Here is a 19,157-nt window from a genome sequence, read left to right as displayed (position 1 = left end):
CATACTACCAATTATGTTTAAGGGGACTATACATACACACATACACACTATGTGTGCCTTGAAAAAAGACTGCAGTAGATGTGTGAAGAGATTTATAGTTTATAATGTACCCTTTTGTACTGTTGGAAAAGTTTTGCCAGGCACAAGTAATTCAAAAGAAAGTAATATGTTTTAAAACTCGATTTTCAAAATCTTGGCTTTATCCCCTACTAGCAGCGTGGCCTTAAGGATGTTTCCTAACCTCTCTGTGGCTCCGGTGTGTCTTCTATGAAATAGGGCTAATAAAAGTGCCTTCCCCCAAGGGTAACACTGAGCACCAAATTAGTTAACATGTGAAAAGTGCTTCCTGCCTCGCTTATAAGAACACAAATCTCATAATTTTACTTGTATTGTTGAGAAAAAGAAATAAGGAAATGGTCTAATGCTTGAGGATTCACAAGTCTCACCACATTAACACATTACTCAGGTAGAATAAATTGTTGAAGAGTCCGGATGTCTTCCACTGGGAAAAAATATCTTGTGGGTTGCTTTGTTGTATATGCTCTAACCCAGTGGCTCTCCGCTGGGGGGTGATTTTGTCTGCTAGGGGACTCTTGGTTGTCTAGTGGGTAGAGGCCAGGGGTGTTACCAAAGACTCCACAATGGACAGGACAGTCCCCTACAACAAAGTATCAGACAGCTCAAAACATCAACAGCAACAAGGTCGAGAAACTGCTCTAATCTGTGACCAGCATGTGGTGCTGTTTCTTCCAGAGCCAGAAGAACAGTCAGATCCAGGCTCCAGTGTAAATTGGAGAGTAGCATTTTTCATGATTAGACCTGTCATGTCAAAAATCACTTATGGGCGCCTGGGTGGCTCAGTCGGTTAAGCGTCTGCCTTCGGCTCAGGTCATGATCCCAGGGTCCTGGGATCGAGTCCCACATCAGGCTCCCTGCTCTGTGGGGAACCTGCTTCTCCCTCTCCCACTCCCCCTGCTTGTGTTCCCTCTCTTGCTGTATCTCTCTCTGTCAAATAAATAAATAAAATCTTTAAAAAAAAATAAAATTAAAAAAAATTAAAAAAAAAAAATCACTTAACTGCATCCCTTTTAAGATTAAAACTCCAGGGGCGCCTGGGTGGCTCAGTTGTTTAAGCGACTGCCTTCGGCTCCGGTCATGATCCCGGGGTCCTGGGATCGAGCCCCACATTGGGCTCCCTGCTCAATGGGCAGCCTGCTTCTCCCTCTCCCACTCCCCCTGCTTGTGTTCCCTCTCTCGCTGTGTCTCTCTCTGTCAAATAAATAAATAAAATCTTTAAAAAAAAAAAAAAAGATTAAAAATCCACCAAAACCCTTTATTTGCCTTTATATGCACAGAGAAAATATATAAATCAAGATTTTTTTTGACTAAAAGACATGTGTGTTCATAGATGTTCTAAGATTCCACACATGCATTTAAGTACCACTATCCATGGTGACTAATTACCCTAAAGCCCTGTGGAGATTGAATGTTACGGTCCACCACGGAAACAGGGCAACCTTTCATACCTAGATGTCCCCAAAGGCCTTGTTTTACAAACTTTAAGGATGCCTTTACGGTTATTAAATACTGAATCAGATTTTTATTCTCAAATATTTCTCAGTGCCCAACTTTAAAAGCAAGTTTCCTGTTAAAGGCTGCAGTGTAGCATTTCCTCGTGTTTCCTCTCTCCTGTGCATCCAGAATATGCTTTGTAAGCACCTACTAATTAGGAATTCCTGTAGTCTCCGGGTGGCCCCCTAGAATGTAATGTATTGGCACTGGCTGAGAAAACGTCGCCCTGAAAAATACACAGTCAGTGCAATGAAAAAGAGAAAAACAGAAATTTAACAGGTAGACTCTGAGGTACATGATATGTTTCCACATACTTAATGCCCACTCTCAACATTTCTGCTTTCTCAGAAGGAAGACTGGATGACCCTTTGAGTGAAGAACGCCAATGAGCTGCGCAGCTGGGGGAGGGGGAGGGGTCACGGATGGGAGGTGGACAGAAGTCACACTGTGACCACACACCAGTCACAAAACGGAGTACAGCGTCTTCACTTATTCTTCTCCTGGCTGTTGCTAATCTTCTTTTGTCTGTTTTCCCCTACCACTTCACACAGGGTGTGTTTATGGTGTGGTATTTTTCACATTAGTACACAGGTAGCAGACTACGCGTGCAGGACTTTGACATTCTAGAGGAAGAATGGAGTAAAGACGGGAAGAAGGTGATACGTTGATCTGGGCAGCCGAAACTGTGAAACGTAAGCAGTTACCTGTCCTGATTTTTTTTTCAACCTGTCATGTCAAAAATCACTTAACTGCATCCCTTTTAAGATTAAAAATCCAGGGGCGCCTGGGTGGCTCAGTTGTTTAAGCGACTGCCTTCGGCTCAGGTCATGATCCCGGGGTCCTGGGATCGAGCCCCACATCGGGCTCCCTGCTCAGTGGGCAGCCTGCTTCTCTGTGTTTGGGGTATCGTCCCCCCAAAAGAGGCTAAAATGTTCTCAGCATCCCTTGCAGCAAGAGCACAGGGTGTGATCCAGGCTCTGTCACGTAGGGCTTTTGTGCCAGATTTGGGACAAGGAACCAATGATACAAAAAAGGGAGGAACTGCCCAGAGCTGAACACTGTGAGGCCGGCACCAGAGGCAGAGCAAATGTGGTTTCTAGAATCAGCAGTGGTAACGGGGCACCAGGGGTATCCGCAGCACGCACTACATTCTCCAAACCCAGGAAAGACTGCGGGGTGTCTGCCAGGGATCGCTTCTGCAGAAGGATTTTTGACCATTTTTCATAATGTTGGTCAACTGATTTCAGAGATTCTGTGAGCTATTTAGTCCCCTTTAATAACTGTATTTTCTGCTTGCCTTAGCCAAACTTTTCCTCTACTGCTTGCAACTATGATCACTGGATGAGGATATATGGAAATTTGGTAAATAATAGGAATAGGACAATGAGTGGGTTTTTTTCTTCTTTCCAATTTTTTGTTTCACTATCATAACAGAAGAAGGGGAAAAAATGGGTTTCCTTTTGTGTTTGCTTATCTGCTTTTTCCTTTAAAAGCTTGGCTCTCAGGCTATAACCACAAGGAGGAGACCCTCAAAGAATGGTCACGAGGATTAACTCTTGAAGCTTCAAGGCACCAACCTCAACTCACTCACCTGCCATGACCTGTTCTGCACCAAGATGATAGCTTTGCCCTATAACAGGATGACTCACCACAGAGAATCAGGAAAAGCACTTCAGGCTGTCTGTCAGCAATTGCTTCTCTGGACAGCTTTCAAAGCCAGCCTTCTGTCCCTGCCAGGGTAAATTTTCCTAGCTTAAGCATTTAGAGCTAATTGAAAAGATGTATTTGGTTTGCTTTTCTAGCTACCTTTATTCTCTGGGAAAATCTTTAGTATTTCCCTCTATCTCAATCCTCTCAATATTTTTGTCCTACCCACCTGAAACCCAGAGGGAAGCTTGTTAGGTGTGTAGGGGCATGCCATTCCTCAAATCATGAAAGCACCCTGACTAGTTCTTTCCAGTTGTAAAGGCCTTTGGGTTTTCTATTTCCTTTTTGAAGAAATGTGATGCAACTCCCTTCCCTTTGTCATATGGATTTTTCTGACTATCCTTGGTTTAAAGTTCCTTGGCATTTAAGAGTACTTCTCAAAAACCTTTGGAATTAGTAACCAACAACTTCTGCAAATTCTTTACCATAGTTCTTCTATAAGAGATGTGTTTAAAAGTTGGGGTCCCTCCAAAAACAAAACATTTTAGCATAATATTCAAATACTATTTTTGAATTAGCAGAATCAGTTTTAGCTCCCCAAATTTTCTAAGAACAGAAACTCACAAAAGTGCATCTATAAACCTTAAATTAATGATCTAGCACAATTACAGTCAGCAAAATAGCCATAATATGCAAACTGCACATCCATGTGATGGGCAGCAGGGAAGTTTTTCCTGAAAAATGGAACTGTGAGCTGATATATAAAATATAAGCAGGAGTTAATATGATGTATGTGGAGAGGGTGTCCTGGGGAGTGGAGAATTGAACAAGAACTTGATCTCTGGGAAAGAGAAGGTCTCTTGTACAGCTCTAGCTGTGGGAGGAAGTATCACAGAGCTATGTGCTACCAGAGGAACCTGGATAGGTGAGTGAAATCAAAATTTATAAGCCATAAAAATTTTTAGTCTCTCACAACCAAAAAGGACATGATTATGTGTGCCTGGCTACAGTATGAAGAAAGGATTGTTGGGTACAGGAGTAGATATGGGGCCAACCAGGTCAGAGGTGTGGCCATTCTTGGAGAGAACTGAAAGCAGGTTGGACTTAGGCAAGGGGAGTGGCCATGGAGAAAAGGAAATGAATTTGAAATCTGGGAGGTGAAACTGATGTGGCTTAATTATGCATTGACTTGACACTCATCAGCAAATTCTTTATTGAGTTCTTGATTCTCATCTGGGATGGTTCTGCACACACTCAGCCACCCTCATGACTTGACCTCATATCCCTCACTCTCTCAGGACCTGCTATTCCCTGACCATGCTTGGCCCTTTCTACCTCAGATCTTGGCCTGGGCTGCTCTCTTGACCGGGACCCTCTTCTCCAAATCCCCACATGGCTCATTTGACATCTCCTTCAAAGATCTGCCCAAATACTGGATTATCACTGAGACAACCAAGATCTCCCTATCCTCCACACTACTGATCTTCCTACTTTCCTTTTTTTCTATAGACAGATCATCTTTGAACACCCCTTAAAATTAACATATCCTTTTCTTACTATTATGTTTATTAAATCTCTTCCCAGTAGAGTGTAAGCACCATGAGGAAAAAGATTTAGTCTGTTTCACTCACTGATCTATCACCAGCTCCTAGAAAACCCATAGATACATAAATTCACAGTAAGTAGTCGATGAAGGAATGGATAAATGAAGAAGGAATATATTAATTATCACCATTGTCCTGACGATGAGACCCACCAAATACTAAAGAAACCTTTCTTTACCTTCATGTCGCATCTGAACTTTCTTAGTGTGTTTGATTCCATGTTGCTGATTTTTGTACATGTCAAAGCCAGCTGCCTATGTTTTCTGAACTAAAATGACATAAACTCAAATTCTACAGCATTTTCAACTGTGCTAAATCCTTTAATCCACAGCTGGAGGAACGTGGTAATAAAAAGCATCCTATAAGGAGAATTAAGGTCAAAATACAAGTCCATTCATGAGTGGAGTCATCCAGACTGTCATTTTAAATGTGCATTTGCTTGGGACTACATTGCAAAAACTGTATCATCTTGCTTTTCATGGTCAAAATCAAGACACCCTTGAAAGATAAGTTGTAGCCTCTGGAATCTAGAATAGAAATATTGACCAAAAGACTAATCATTTGCCTATAACTGACTACCTTGAGCATTCTAACCTGATATGCTCAGTGGCTTGAGGATTAATATTAGCCCAATATTTTCCATCACTGCATGTTACTTTTTAAAAATGAGATAAAACTTTTATACAATAAAATGTATAGATTTGAATGTCCAGTGCTGTAAGTCTTGACATATATACCCATATAATCTGCACCTAAACAAGATATAAAACATTTCCAGAAACTCCTTTTGTGCCCCATGCTCCTTTGTAGCCAATATACTCCCACAGAGGCAACCACTTTCTGATCTTTATCCCACTAGATACTAGTCTTCCTGTTCTGGCCATTCATTAAAATGAAATCTCCAGGGTGGGGGGATGGGTTAGCCCGGTGATGGGTATTAAGGAGGGCACGTACTGCATGGAGCACTGGGTGTTATATAAAAACAATGGATCGTGGATCACCACATCAAAAACTAATGATGTGATGTATGGTGACTAACATAACATAATAAAATTAAATTAAAAAAAAAAACCTAAAAAAAAAAAGAAATCTCCAGTATCTATTGGGTCTCACTTTTTTCACTCATCACCTAACATATATGTTTATTTTTAAAAATTTTTTATTTTCTGTCTCTTCTCAATAGAGCAGGGATTTCTGTTTGTTCACTGCTGCATTCCGGGTGCCCAGAACAGGGCTGGCATATACAAAGCGTACAAAATTATAGTATGTTTTTCGGGTGCAGGTGGCTAAAAAGGGGTAGGATGAGGGAAGTTTGTGGTGGAACAGTTCTGTATCTTAGTCACAATCAAGATACACAAATCTACACATGTGAAGCAATGGCATAGAACTGTACACACACACACACACACATACACACACACATACACACACACACACAGGAGTGCATATAAAACTGGTGAAATCTGAGCAAGCTCTGTGGCTTGAACCAATGTCTGTTTCCTGGCTGCGGTATTTACTATAATTACGCAAGATGTCACCATTCAGGAAAACTAGGTGAAGGGTACACAAGAATTCCCTGTACATTTTTTTAACAACTTCCTGTGAATCTTTCAAACTAAAAAGTTTTTTAAGTTGTTGAATGATTTGATTAATCGATTCAGCACAACATGAGGCTATGTTTTTAAAAATAGGGACTGAAAAAGGAAGAAAATATTTAATAATGTTAAGAGTAGCTTTCTTTGGATCTTGTAATGATGGCAGATTTATTTTCTCTCTCTATCGAGATGTTTAAATTCCTAATGGAAAAAAATTTAACTTTAGGCTTTCATTTTTGTTTTTGTTTTGTCTTGTTTTGTTCTCCTTTAGATATTCTTTGAGTCTCCTGGCACAGAAAGAAAGAGGTTTCAAATAATCTTTGAAATGTAAAGACGTCAACCCTGCCTCACCCCCCCGCCCCCTAAGCCGAGTCCCCAGTTTGCCCTAAAGTGAGAACATGTCCCTGGAACAGAGTGAACCACATGGATGGCTAGCAAAGCTGCTTTTGGGCTTTAGATAGCAATGGTCTCTCTAGCCAGCCTTCCTAAACTGCTTGCTGCCTTCTGCCACCGGAGTAGTCAATTTGTCAATTTGTCTTGCTTGGCATTGGAAGCTCAGTGAAAGAACAGATTTGGTTTGTGGTTTTAGGTTGTTTGCCTAAAGGAAATATTTTCTCCTTGCCCCTCCCACCTGAAACAGAAAGAGAAGTTTTGTGAGCATGTAAGGGCACAGTGATCTTAATGCCACTGGAAAGCCATGCCCATGACTCATTCTTTCCATTCCTAGAAGGCAGCTCAGCTTTTTAATTTGCACTTCTTTATTCTAATGCAAAACAACCTCCTTCCTTCTCCTTTATGCTTCTTTACCCGATAGCCCCTTGGTAATAATTTTCAGAAGCCTTTTGGAACTAGCAACCTCCAATTGAGCAAAATGTCTCCGACAGCACTTCAGTGAGAAACCTGGGTCAGAACCAACAGCTAAGAAAGAATTTGAGCCTTTAAAAGGAAAAAAAAAAAAAAGCACATTTTCACAAGACTAAAAGATTTTTAAGTGGTTTTGTAATTTCTTTCCACCCAGCTCTGTGAATTGCCTCAGCCTAGGAGCTTTACAAGCCGCATCTATAGATCTTACTGAGTCAGGAGCATCTCCACTGCAAAGCTCCAGCTCCTCTGGCCTCCAGTGAAGCCCAGAAGGAAGAACGGGGGCTCCTATCAACAATAATTCTCCTTTCCACTCTCTTTTCCTACTTTAAAAACTCTAGGCTGTTTTTCTATCTCCTTACCACTTCTCTGAGGGTGAACCTCCTCCTAAGCATGTTCTGAGCTGAAATAGTAAGTAGTGTAGATGAGGGAGTTTTTACCTTTCAGAGTTTCTGGAATATGCAAGATTAGCTTACCAGGCATCGAGGATCAAGGATGAGAGGGCAGGAAGACCTTTCCTTGGGTGAGGCGGCGGGGAGGGGGGGTGCAGTCATAAAGGGTGCATGTGGTTGCAATGGTGGATCTTTGTGAACATGTGAGTCATAGGAAGGTATGTTTATGAGGTAAAGACCTCTCTGTGAACCCAAAGGGGCCAAAGTCTCCTTGAGGATTATCTGTTTCTGTTTTACTCCTCTTGTGTTACTCTTGTACCTTTTTCTCATCTCAGAATCTCATGGTCCTGACACATTCCTTTTTTCTTTTGCTGTGTTGAAAGAAATTGTCTCTGTTCATTTCCATGACATGAAAACTGAGCTCCAGGGAAGAAGAGGATTGCTCAGCATCACACAACAAATTAATGACAGAGCTCAGGCCCAACTCCCCAGGTTCTCTGCCTTCCATCTCTTCTTTCCATTGTACAAACCCTGGAGCTAACCACACTCGCCCACCAGTTCCATGTGTTGGGGGGGACAGGCAAGGGTGATCCACCAGCCAGCACTCACAACCTGGCACCCAGGCTTGGGTGCAAGCTTGATTCATGATGGCAGATACAGACACAGCCCTTCCTCTCCCATCTGCTTTTGCCATCCCACTTTTCCTTACCCTCCCATCAAAAAAAGCTAAGAGAAATGCTTTAAATAATCAAATAAAAAAGGCTAATGTGATACGAGAACTATGCCAATACAAATAAAACCAGGCCAGTGACCTGAGGTATGCCATCACTGCCACATTTGGAAAAAGTGAGTTTATGGTGTTATAAGATGGGTGCACTAAATTAAAATAGCATTGGAGGATTGTATTACAGGGGAGCTAAATGAGAGATTTTTATGAAAGAAACTGCTTGGCAGACATCACCTTAATCAAGTGATGGGCATGAACATCATTTGTAATGGGAGAGGTTGAAATCACATGACATCTGATAGAATGAAGAATTCTGAGTTGCTTCTGCTATACTCTGGCCAAAATGTCTAACCTGAAACTCATGATGTGGAAATAGCAGAGAAATTCAAATTGAGGATACAGAAAGTAACTGGCTGTAGTCATCAAAAGTGTCAAGGTCATAACATGAAGGAAAGACTGAAGAAGACTAAAAAATGACAAATATAACACATGTGATTCTTTGGAGTGAGCACTGCCAAATCCTTCAGGGGGATCATGGGATCTCCAAAGGTCAGGGGGGCTGTGGGATCAATAATGAGTCGGGCAAGATTCTGACTCAAATGTCCAACATCTTTCTACCAAAATCATCCAACTGGCTATTAAGACATTTTGTTTAACTTCAACATGAAAGTGAAGTCCCTCCAGGAGAGTAAAGTTTGTGATCTCCTGACCATCGAGTTTTCATCAGTAACAAAAGTTGAGGTGTCCTTTCCACCTCATCCTCCCCAGGACAACATGGGGTTTGCTGCCTCTCGGGGCTCTCTGTCCTTAGAAGAGAAGAACCACCTGTTCAACCTGTCAGCTTGTTCATCACCCTCCAAGACATGAGCTAGGGTCCAAGATGCAGTCTCAGCTGTTCCATCCTGAGTCTCATAATTCTCCCTGGCTCTGCCTTCCTCTTCTGCCTCTTCCATTACATATCAGCAAAAAGAACTCCAGGCAACTCTCAGGCTGGTTATGCAAGCAAAGTCATGAGTCAAGCTTGACTCTGTGCTTGGCTGAACCAGGCCATATTTTCAGGGTCTTTATTATTACTTTACAGAAAACTTTTTGCAATCTCATTAGATAGTTAGAATTTTTTGCTCATCCCCTGATACTCAGAAATCTGGCATGCATTTACTCAGCCCTCTCTACCCTTCCAAAGACTCTAAGACCAAAACCTAGTAATGCACTGAGCTATTGCTTTCACAGCTTTCAACTCAGGCATCACCTTTAGATTCTGCCTGCCGTAAGTGTCCTTTGTCTCTCTAATGTATTTGTTCCATAGTTTAAACTCCTCATTATTTCTGCCCTGCCTTTCTGCACCTCATAAATACCCTTGGCTTTCTGGACTTGGTAGAAAGACATGGATGTGATCCCACAGGTATGTGATTGCTTGTCCTGTTGCCCATCATAGGCCCAAAGCCCAGGATTCTGGAAATGAAACCAGCAAATCCCATTCTGTTTGGATTTGTCATATTATCCATCGATCTAATGTTTTCCTCCAAAATATGTTAATCAATATGGACTCGTCCTCACCAGCACACATCCCCCACCATGCTACGAGCTATACCCTGGCATCTTTCACAACACAGAATAATCCTGACTCTGCAATTGAAGCATCAGTTTTAAATTATAGACTTAATCTTTAGAAATGAGAACACAGCATCCTCTTTTCCCCTCAGAACACATTTTACCATTATCACTTTCTCAGGGTCTACTTCAGTTTCTTGAAATTATTTTTCTAACAGTTTAGCAGCCATGGTTAACCAATGCCGTTTGCTCAGTTCTATGACCTGATGATATTCAAACATTGTAGGGCAACGCACAACAAGAGAACAGCCTTCATATTACCCAATCCAATACATACTCATAATCCCAGAGAAAGACTAATCATTTCTTATTACAAGTGTGTGTGATAGATTCTAACTCATGCAGAGATTTTGAACTTTTGGTATTCAACCTGTTTCCAAACTCCATCCATGAGCAAAAGGCTTTAGTCCTATATTCTCAAGGTTTATCCTAAGCGTGCTCCTGCAATCAGCAGCAAACTTTCTTCCTGGGTCTTCTCCCTCTTCTTTCCCAGCCCCTTGGTCCTGTTCCCCCCAACTGCCCACCATAAGTCCTCTGTGCCCAGTCTTCGGCTCGAGTTTCCAGTCATTTCTCTTGCTCCATTCAGCTTCCCTACTTATTCCAAGGGTGAGATGAGAAAGGATAAAGAGATGGGGAAGGAGAGGGAGCAGGATCCTTACCAGACCAGCCTCTGCAAGGACTGTCTAGGAGATATATGGACTTATAAACTGCAGATACTAATTTTAAGCTGGTAAATCTTCCTAAATTCCCCCTACCCTGGCTTATATTTTGAAAATATGCCTCTCTCTCATTGAAAGCTCTATATACATTGGGCTCCAAGAAGGAAAGAAAGGAGAGAAAAACCCGTTCTGCCACACATGCTTTAATCTGTACCAAAAAGGATTTCAGTCAACATGTGGAGAGCCTACATAATGTTTGGAAAAGAAGAAGATACTGAGTCCATCAGAAGTTCAGATGGGTACACTCATATCCAGGGACTGGGAGTATAAATGTACAAAATATTTCTAGAGGATAATTTGTTACTATGTATCAAAAAACCCTCTAAATGCTAATCTTTTGGCTTGTTTCCATTCTCCTTCAAAGAATCCACCCTATAATCAGAAATGTAGCTCAAGAGGTAAGTAAAACAGATTTTTTAAAAAGATTTTATTTATTTATTTGACAGAGAGAGACACAGTGAGAGAGGGAACAGGGGGAGTGGGAGAGGGAGAAGCAGGTTTCCTGTGGAACAGGGAGCCTGATGTGGGGCTCGATCCCAGGACCCTGGGATCATGACCTGAGCTGAAGGCAGACGCTTAATGACCGAGCCACCCAGGCGCCCCAGTAAAACAGATATTTTAAACACAATTATTGTGATTAGCAAAGTTCTGGAATAATCTAATTTCCAAAATGGAAAATGACCAATATAATTTCAGTAAATGAGTTGAACTGTTATACAGCTGTTAAAAAACCATGTTTGAACACTTAATAGCACGGTAGAATGTTAAAGATATAAATCATGCAGAAAAGAATACAACCTGGAACTGTATTGTTTGCAGATGATATGATACTTTATGTGGAAAACCCAAAAGACTCCACCCCAAAACTGCTAGAACTCATACAGGAATTCAGTAAAGTGGCAGGATAGAAAATCAATGCACAGAAATCAGTGGCATTCCTATACACCAACAACAAGACAGAAGAAAGAGAAATTAAGGAGTCGATCCCATTTACAATTGCACCCAAAACCATAAGATACCTAGGAATAAATCTAACCAAAGAGGCAAAGAATCTGTACTCAGAAAACTATAAAATACTCATGAAAGAAATTGAGGAAGACACAAAGAAATGGAAAAACGTTCCATGCTCATGGATTGGAAGAACAAATATTGTGAAGATGTCAATGCTACCTAGAGCAATCTACACATTCCATGCAATCCCTATCAAAATACCCTCAATGTTTTTCAAAGAAATGGAACAAATAATCCTAAAATTTGTATGGAACCAGAAAAGACCCCGCATAGCCAGAGGAATGTTGAAAAAAAAAGCAAAGCTGGCAGCATCACAATTCCAGACTTCCAGCTCTATTACAAAGCTATAATCATCAAGACAGTATGGTACTGGCACAAAAACAGACACATAGATCAATGGAATAGAATAGAGAGCCCAGAAATGAACCCTCAACTCTATGGTCAACTAATCTTCGACAAAGCAGGAAAGAATGTCCAATGGAAAAAAGACAGTCTCTTCAACAAATGGTGTAGGGAAAATTGGACAACCACATGCAGAAGAATGAAACTGGACCATTTCCTTACACCACACACAAAAATAGACTCCAAATGGTTGAAAGACCTCAATGTGAGACAGGAGTTCATCAAAATCCTAAAGGAGAACACAGGCAGCAACCTCTTCGACCTCAGCTGCAGCGACTTCTTCCTAGAAACATCGCCAAAGGCAAGGGAAGCAAGGGCAAAAATGAACTATTGGGACTTCATCAAGATAAAAAGCTTTTGTACAGCAAAGGAAACAGTCAACAAAACCAAATGACAACTGACAGAATGGGAGAATATATTTGCAAATGACATATCAGATAAAGGGCTAGTATCCAAAATCTATAAAGAACTTATCAAACTCAACACCCAAAGAACAAATGATCCAATCAAGAAATGGGCAGAAGACATGAACAGACATTTCTGCAAAGAAGACATCCAAATGGCCAACAGACACATGAAAAAGTGCTCAACATCACTCAGCATCAGGGAAATCCAAATCAAAACCTCAATGAGATACCACCTCACACCAGTCAGAATGGCTAAAATTAACAAGTCAGGAAACGACAGATGTTGGTGAGGATGCAGAGAAAGGGGAACCCTCCTACACTGTTGGTGGGAATGCAAGCTGGTGCAGCTATGCTGGAAAACAGTATGGAGGTTCCTCAAAAAGTTGAAAATAGAGCTACCTTATGACCCAGCAATTGCACTACTGGGTATTTACCCTAAAGATACAAATGTAGTGATCCGAAGGGGCATGTGCACCCCAATGTTTATAGCAGCAATGTCCACAATAGCCAAACTATGGAAAGAGCCTAGATGTCCATCAACAGATGAATGGATAAAGAAGATGTGGTATATATATATAATGGAATATTATGCAGCCATCAAAAAAATGAAATGTTGCCATTTGCAACAACATGGATGGATCTAGAGGGTATTATGCTAATGAAATAAGTCAATCAGAGAAAGACAAATATCATATGATCTCACTGATATGAGGAATTTGAGAAATAAGACAGAAGATCATAGGGGAAGGGAGGGAAAAATGAAACAAAATGAAACCAGAGAGGGAGACAAACCATAAGAGATTTTTAATCTCAGGAAACAAATTGAGGGTTGCTGGAGTGGAAGGGGGTGGGAGGGATGGGGTGGCTGGGTGATGGACATTGGGGAGGGTATGTACTATGGTAAGCGCTGTGATTTGTGTGAATATGTGAATCACAGACCTGTACCCCTGAAACAAATAATACATTATATGTTAATTTAAAAAAAAAAAGATGTGTTGTATATATATACAATGGAATATTACTCAGCCATCAAAAATGTAATCTTAATATTTGCAATGATGTGGATGGAACTAGAGGGTATTATGCTAAGCAAAATAAGTCAATCAGAGAAAGACAATTATCATATGATTTCACTCATATGTAAAACTTAAGAAACAAAGCAGAGGATCATCATAGGGGAAGGAAGGGAAAAATAAAATAAGATGAAATCAGAGAGGGAGACAAACCGTAAGAGACTCTTTGCTATAGGAAATAAACGGAGGGTTGCTGGAGGGGAGGTGGGTGAGGGAATGGGGTAACTGGGTGATGGACATTAAGGAGGGTATGTGATGTAATGAGCACTGGGTGTTATGTGCAACTGATGAATCACTGACCTCTACCTCTGAAACTAATACACTATATGTTTATTAATTGAATTTAAATAAAAGAAAAAGAAAAATTTGGAAGTTGTAAGAGCATAAAAAAATACTTGTTAGTATAAAGCAAAGAAGGAATGGAGCACGACATCATTCCATAAAACCTAAAAGTGAGTATAATTTAATAAACGCATGGCATTTACTGAGACCTGCTATGTACTAGGCTCTCTTCAAACCATGTCTTATGTAAGAATGACATTGTTGTGGACTGAATGTTTGTGTCCCTCCAGAATTCATATTTCGAAATCCTAACCTAAGCTAATGTTGATAAACTTAGCAGGGAGAGCCTGGGGGAGGTAATAGGTCATGAGGGTAGACTCCTCATGAAGGGGATGGGATGAAGAAATCCAAGCTCTCTCCTTTTGTCATGTGAGGATGTTGGCAACTTGATCTTGTACTTCCTAACCTCCAGAAAATTATGAGAAAAGACATTTTTGTTCTTCAAGCCACCCAGCTATGATATTTTTGTTACAGCAGCTCAAAGTGACTGGGACAAATTAAATACCTTTTAAATTAAAAGTAGCATGTGCAGAGGTGCCTGGCTGGCTCAGTCAGGGGAGTGTGTGACTCTTGATCTCAGGGTCATGAGTTCGAGCCCCATGCTGGGTGTAGAGATTACTTAAATAAGTAAAACTTTAAAAAATAAAAATAGCATGTGCAGTATAATCCTTCCTTTTTTCTTGATTCCCATCTATTAATGCACTATATTGCTTTAATAAAAATAAGGAAGTCTTTGTCCTTAAACAGAAGATAGCACTTAACCGTTCTTTAAAAAAAAAAAAAAATTCTCCTGCTTTACCAGTCTTCCCTCAGTTTGCCCCCATCCTCCCACTGTTCCTATTTTGATTATATTTATTTCTCAATGATTATATTTATTTCTCAATTTATATTTATTTATTATATTTATTTCCTATTTTGATTATATTTATTTCTCAACTATTCATTTCTAAACACAAAATGTTCCAAGCATAAGCTTTAAACATGTTCTTCTTTGCACTCGTGTTTGTAATAATTCCACTTAAAAAACTGATTTTAGTCCCTATTAAAGCCCACAGAGAGGGACACATAAGGACATGAGGGAGAAAATGGGGAGGGATGGAATCAACCATGAAGGTTCTCTGGTAGCTGATTTATTTTCCTCAAGGCTTTTATCCCAGACTATAGTGAAGAGTTACATTAAGTGTACTTAAATGTCCCCCTCCCACCCTAGAAGTCCCTATGTTATGCAACATAGAGCTTTTAGGGGTGGTGGGGAGGAAAAAAGCTTAGGAAAACACACAGGACGGAGGCCTGCCTGGTAAATAACGAAAAGCACCAGTGAGGGGCTACAGATAGGTGCATCTGTACAGATCGGGATAGAGGACATTGATTTATTACAGGGAGTTGGCTCAGGGGATCTGGGAGGCCAGCGAGTCTCAGACTCTGCAATCAGCCAGCTGCAGACAGGAGAGCTGATGGTGGAATTCCAGTCTGAAGGCCAACAGGCTCAAGATCCGGGGAAAAAGGACAGGAGGATCAGTTCAAAGGCAAGAAGAATTTTCTGACTCAGGAGAGGGTCAGCCTTTCTGTTCACTGGTACAACCACTGTCCCCTTCTCCCTGGAAATCTGCAAGCCACCTGTCCTCTCCTAGCCTCCCTGCAGAAACCTAGCCTCCCTCAGAACTGCCCCACCAGAGTGGAGGGCAGACATGGGGTTCAGCTCTCAGAGGTTTCTAGAAATGAGCAACTGGCTTCCCAGACACAGAAGGGTAGTTTCTGACTAGAAAGTCCTCCTAGGATGAAAGACAGAGCCAACGTCTGGGCACGTTTGTGCAGCTGAGTGGGGTGTCTGGGGTCTTCTGTGGAGGCAGACTGAGTGTTCCTAAAGGACCCGGGGTGCCTTGGCATTGAGCTCTCTCTCTTTCTCATTCTCTCTACCAACGCAGCTGCATTTCTCTCCTGCCATATTCCTCCTCCTCTCAGAAAGGGAGAGTCAAGAGCACACATGCCTGCCCTCCCCCACTCACTCCCCTGACACTCACAAAACCCACCATTCTGCTGTGCAATTGATCATAGAGTTTGGGAGCTAAAACATCTCCTCCAAGCTCCTTTCTCGAAAAAGGAATACTGAATTCAGACAGCAGAAAGGGTTAGCCCAGGTGGAGATGCAGCATGACCTTGACATTTCTATGCCCACTGAGGCCAGTGTGTTCAGTACAGAATCTGGGAGGCCGAAATCACCGGCCCTAGGCTTGGCTCCTAATGTGTGTGGGGAGGGGGGCGGGGGGGGGGTCTGGGAGGAGACAGGGCCATGGCAGCCTGCAAACCTCCTCCACCCAAGCACAGGCAGACATCACCGACCTCAGCCAGCAAATTCCCTGCCAATGGGGGGCTTGGCTGTTTTGCTCAGCTCCTCTCCTCCCACAGCTGCCTCCCCGCACCCCAGCCCCGTCGCCCCTCCTCCTCTGACGTCACCCACACGCTCTTTGAGGACGGGCTCTGGGCCTGGGAAGGAAAGTCAGTCCCTGGGTGAGGGTCTGGACAGGAACGCGCGGAGAGGCGGGGCACTCGGACTGACAGCCGTCAGAGTTAAGAACGCCCTGTCTCACACGGTATCGCGTGTGTTTCCACAGCCCTGATAAGCAGCAGAGTTTTAAGTGGCAGTAAAAGGGCACAACCAAGTGTTCTGTTCATAAGGTGCTCTACCCACTACACTTTCTACCTGTAAAGAAGGAAATTATCTGGGGGGACAAAAACGAACCAATGCAGAAGAGAAGATGAACAGAAAGAGAAATAAGCATAAAAAGTGAAGTGGGATTCAGAACTGAGGGTGGCCTGTGGGATCCAGGGCGGAAAGGGAGCTAACAGGTCAAAGTCGCTCAGAAATAAGTGAAAGAGAAGCAAGAGAAATATGAGGACAGGCATAGAGGTCCAGGTAATGAGATGGCTGGCTTTGAAGGTGGAACCCAAAAGCCAAAGAATTTGGGTAGCCTCCAGGAGCTGAAAAAGTCAAGGAAATGAAGTCTCCCTGAGGGCCTCCAGAAGGAACACAGCCCTATCTACACCTTGATCTCAGCCAGTGGGCTTCTGAGCTACAGATGTATATGATAATAAATGTATTGTTTCAAGTCACTAAATTTGTGGACACTTGTTATTGCAGCCATAGGAAGGGAATGCACTCCCCGGACGGTAAGGAGGCGATGTGCCAAGGCTTCACAGTCTAGGTTCATAATAGCCACACCTTTCTTTCTCTCATGCCCAATATCTGCCACCTATTTGTTAGTTAGTAATATTTTTAACACCTTCCTGTTTTTTATTTAACTTATAAAACTATACATGTGCTATTTTAAAATAATTCAGTGGTTATGAAGATAAGTATCAATAGCCAACTCCTTCACTCTTAGCCCTGCCCGGTATATAAGCCTTGCAAGATTGTTTTCTTCTTATAAGAATGTAACCGTATGCTCCATTCTAATGCACCTTGACGCTTTTAATTAAAAATGTATCTAGGACCCGAAGATTTAACTCTTAGAGATAATTGCGCATTATCTTATATAAAAATATATTATTGTATATCAATTACTCACTTGTTCATAAATTGTCTCAGATTTATTTTTCAACAAACTGCCCTGCCGCGCTCCCTGGACGGGTGCTGGGGTCCCCATGCCGGATTTGGGGCCGCATCTTCCTGCAGAAATTGATACAAAGCGAGGCCTCTACGGTCCGGGGACTTCGGGCCAGGCTCCGCCCCAGCGCCGCGGCCACCAATCAGCTCCCGGGACGCCCCCCTGCCCCCCGCGCGCCCCCCGGTCTGCCTGAGACTTTCCACGTCCCCAGCCTCGGCGGCCGCCCAGTCCCTTCTCACCTGAGAAGCTCCTTCCCTTGGGGAACTGCCGCTGCCCCTCCGAGCCGGTCCTCTCCGCCCCGAACCCGCGCTGCAGGGAAAGCGGGGCAAACGGTAAGTGGGGGTCAGCGATGGATTCTGGACCCAAAGAGGCCTGGAAGCGACACAGGCCACAGCCCGGAGCGCCGTGGCCCGGGGGTGGGGTGGGATGGGGGCACGGGGAGACAGAGGGAATGCCCGTGGAGACTGTGCGTGCTGTGAGGTAGGGAAGGATGGGGACTGGTGTGGGGCCTCTACTTGTCCTCAAGGGGAGGGTGGCAGACGTGTTTAACAGAATTCCTTGCTGTTTGCCTCTCGGATTCTTCTCTGCTGTCTCCCTGCAACTCGGTCTCTATTTTCTTCTTGCCGCAGTGTTTGTCTCCCTTGCTTGTCAGGAGGCGATGACCTTCCCCCTCCCCATTTTCTTGTGCTTTTTTTGTGCGTGTGCTCTACAAGGAGTCATTGAGATTTGAGCTAAAACGAACCCCGGAGGTAATGTTACCCCATCTCCTGGGGCGTTGCTCTTAAATTATCTGGCTGTTGCTGGCCTCTGCAGGACCACTCCCACCCCCCACCCCACCCCTCGAAAGCCTACTCCAGTGCTCTAGGCGCCCAAAGGCTCTGAGTGTGTCTGCGCTGGGGGAGGGAGGTGCGGGGTGCGGGAGGGGTGGTGGTAAGAGTAGGTGCCGTGAAGGGGGCGGAACGTCAGTCTGGAATGTGTTTGGCCTGCAGCCTACTGGATTATACAGTTCCCAGGTAAACAGCTCGGGCTGGCCAATGAGTTGGGTAAACCTGCAATGAACGGAGAAGGCCTTAAGTATAGGAGAAAAAGATTTATGAACCAGATAATCATGAAATTCTTTTTTTTTTTTTAAGATTTTATTTATTTATTTGACAGAGAGAGACACAGTGAGAGAGGGAACACAAACAGGGAGAGAGGGAGAGGGAGAATCAGGCTTCCCGCAGAGCAGGGAGCCCAATGCGGGCTCGATCCCAGGACCCTGGGATCATGACCTGAGCTTCCGGAAGGCAGACGCTTAAACGACTGAGCCACCCAGGGGCCCCCAATCATGAAACTTCTTGAAAGAAGTTCAAGTTTGATTAGACATAGAGGACCGAACGATCCATCTAGCAAACCACCCATCCATCCATCCATCCTTTCTTTCATATTCCAAATTATTTATTTGTCCATTGACTTCATTTCAATACCTTGCTTTCTTTTTTGCTTTGGTTTGATTTTTTTGTGTTTATTATAAAGGGGTATATAAAACGTCTAGAACGGTCTAAAGAATAATGAACAGAATGCCTGACCATCTCCTAGATCGAAAAAAT

At 42.8% G+C, this 19,157-nt stretch overlaps 1 protein-coding gene across 1 annotated transcript in view; it reads left to right on the top strand.

Moving 5' to 3' along the window:
* The first annotated feature begins 17,744 nt into the window (after window positions 1-17,744).
* The window catches only part of TCAF1 (TRPM8 channel associated factor 1), a 49,912-nt gene continuing 48,499 nt past the window's right edge, over window positions 17,745-19,157 (top strand). The window contains exon 1 of the mRNA XM_036087231.2: window positions 17,745-17,900. The gene's annotated coding sequence lies outside the window, so the exon portion shown is untranslated. The remainder of the gene's footprint in view (window positions 17,901-19,157) is intronic.

The sequence above is a fragment of the Halichoerus grypus genome, chromosome 12, assembly GCF_964656455.1.
Source record: "Halichoerus grypus chromosome 12, mHalGry1.hap1.1, whole genome shotgun sequence".
Lineage (NCBI taxonomy): Eukaryota > Metazoa > Chordata > Mammalia > Carnivora > Phocidae > Halichoerus > Halichoerus grypus.
This window is presented reverse-complemented; position numbering and strand designations above follow the sequence as displayed.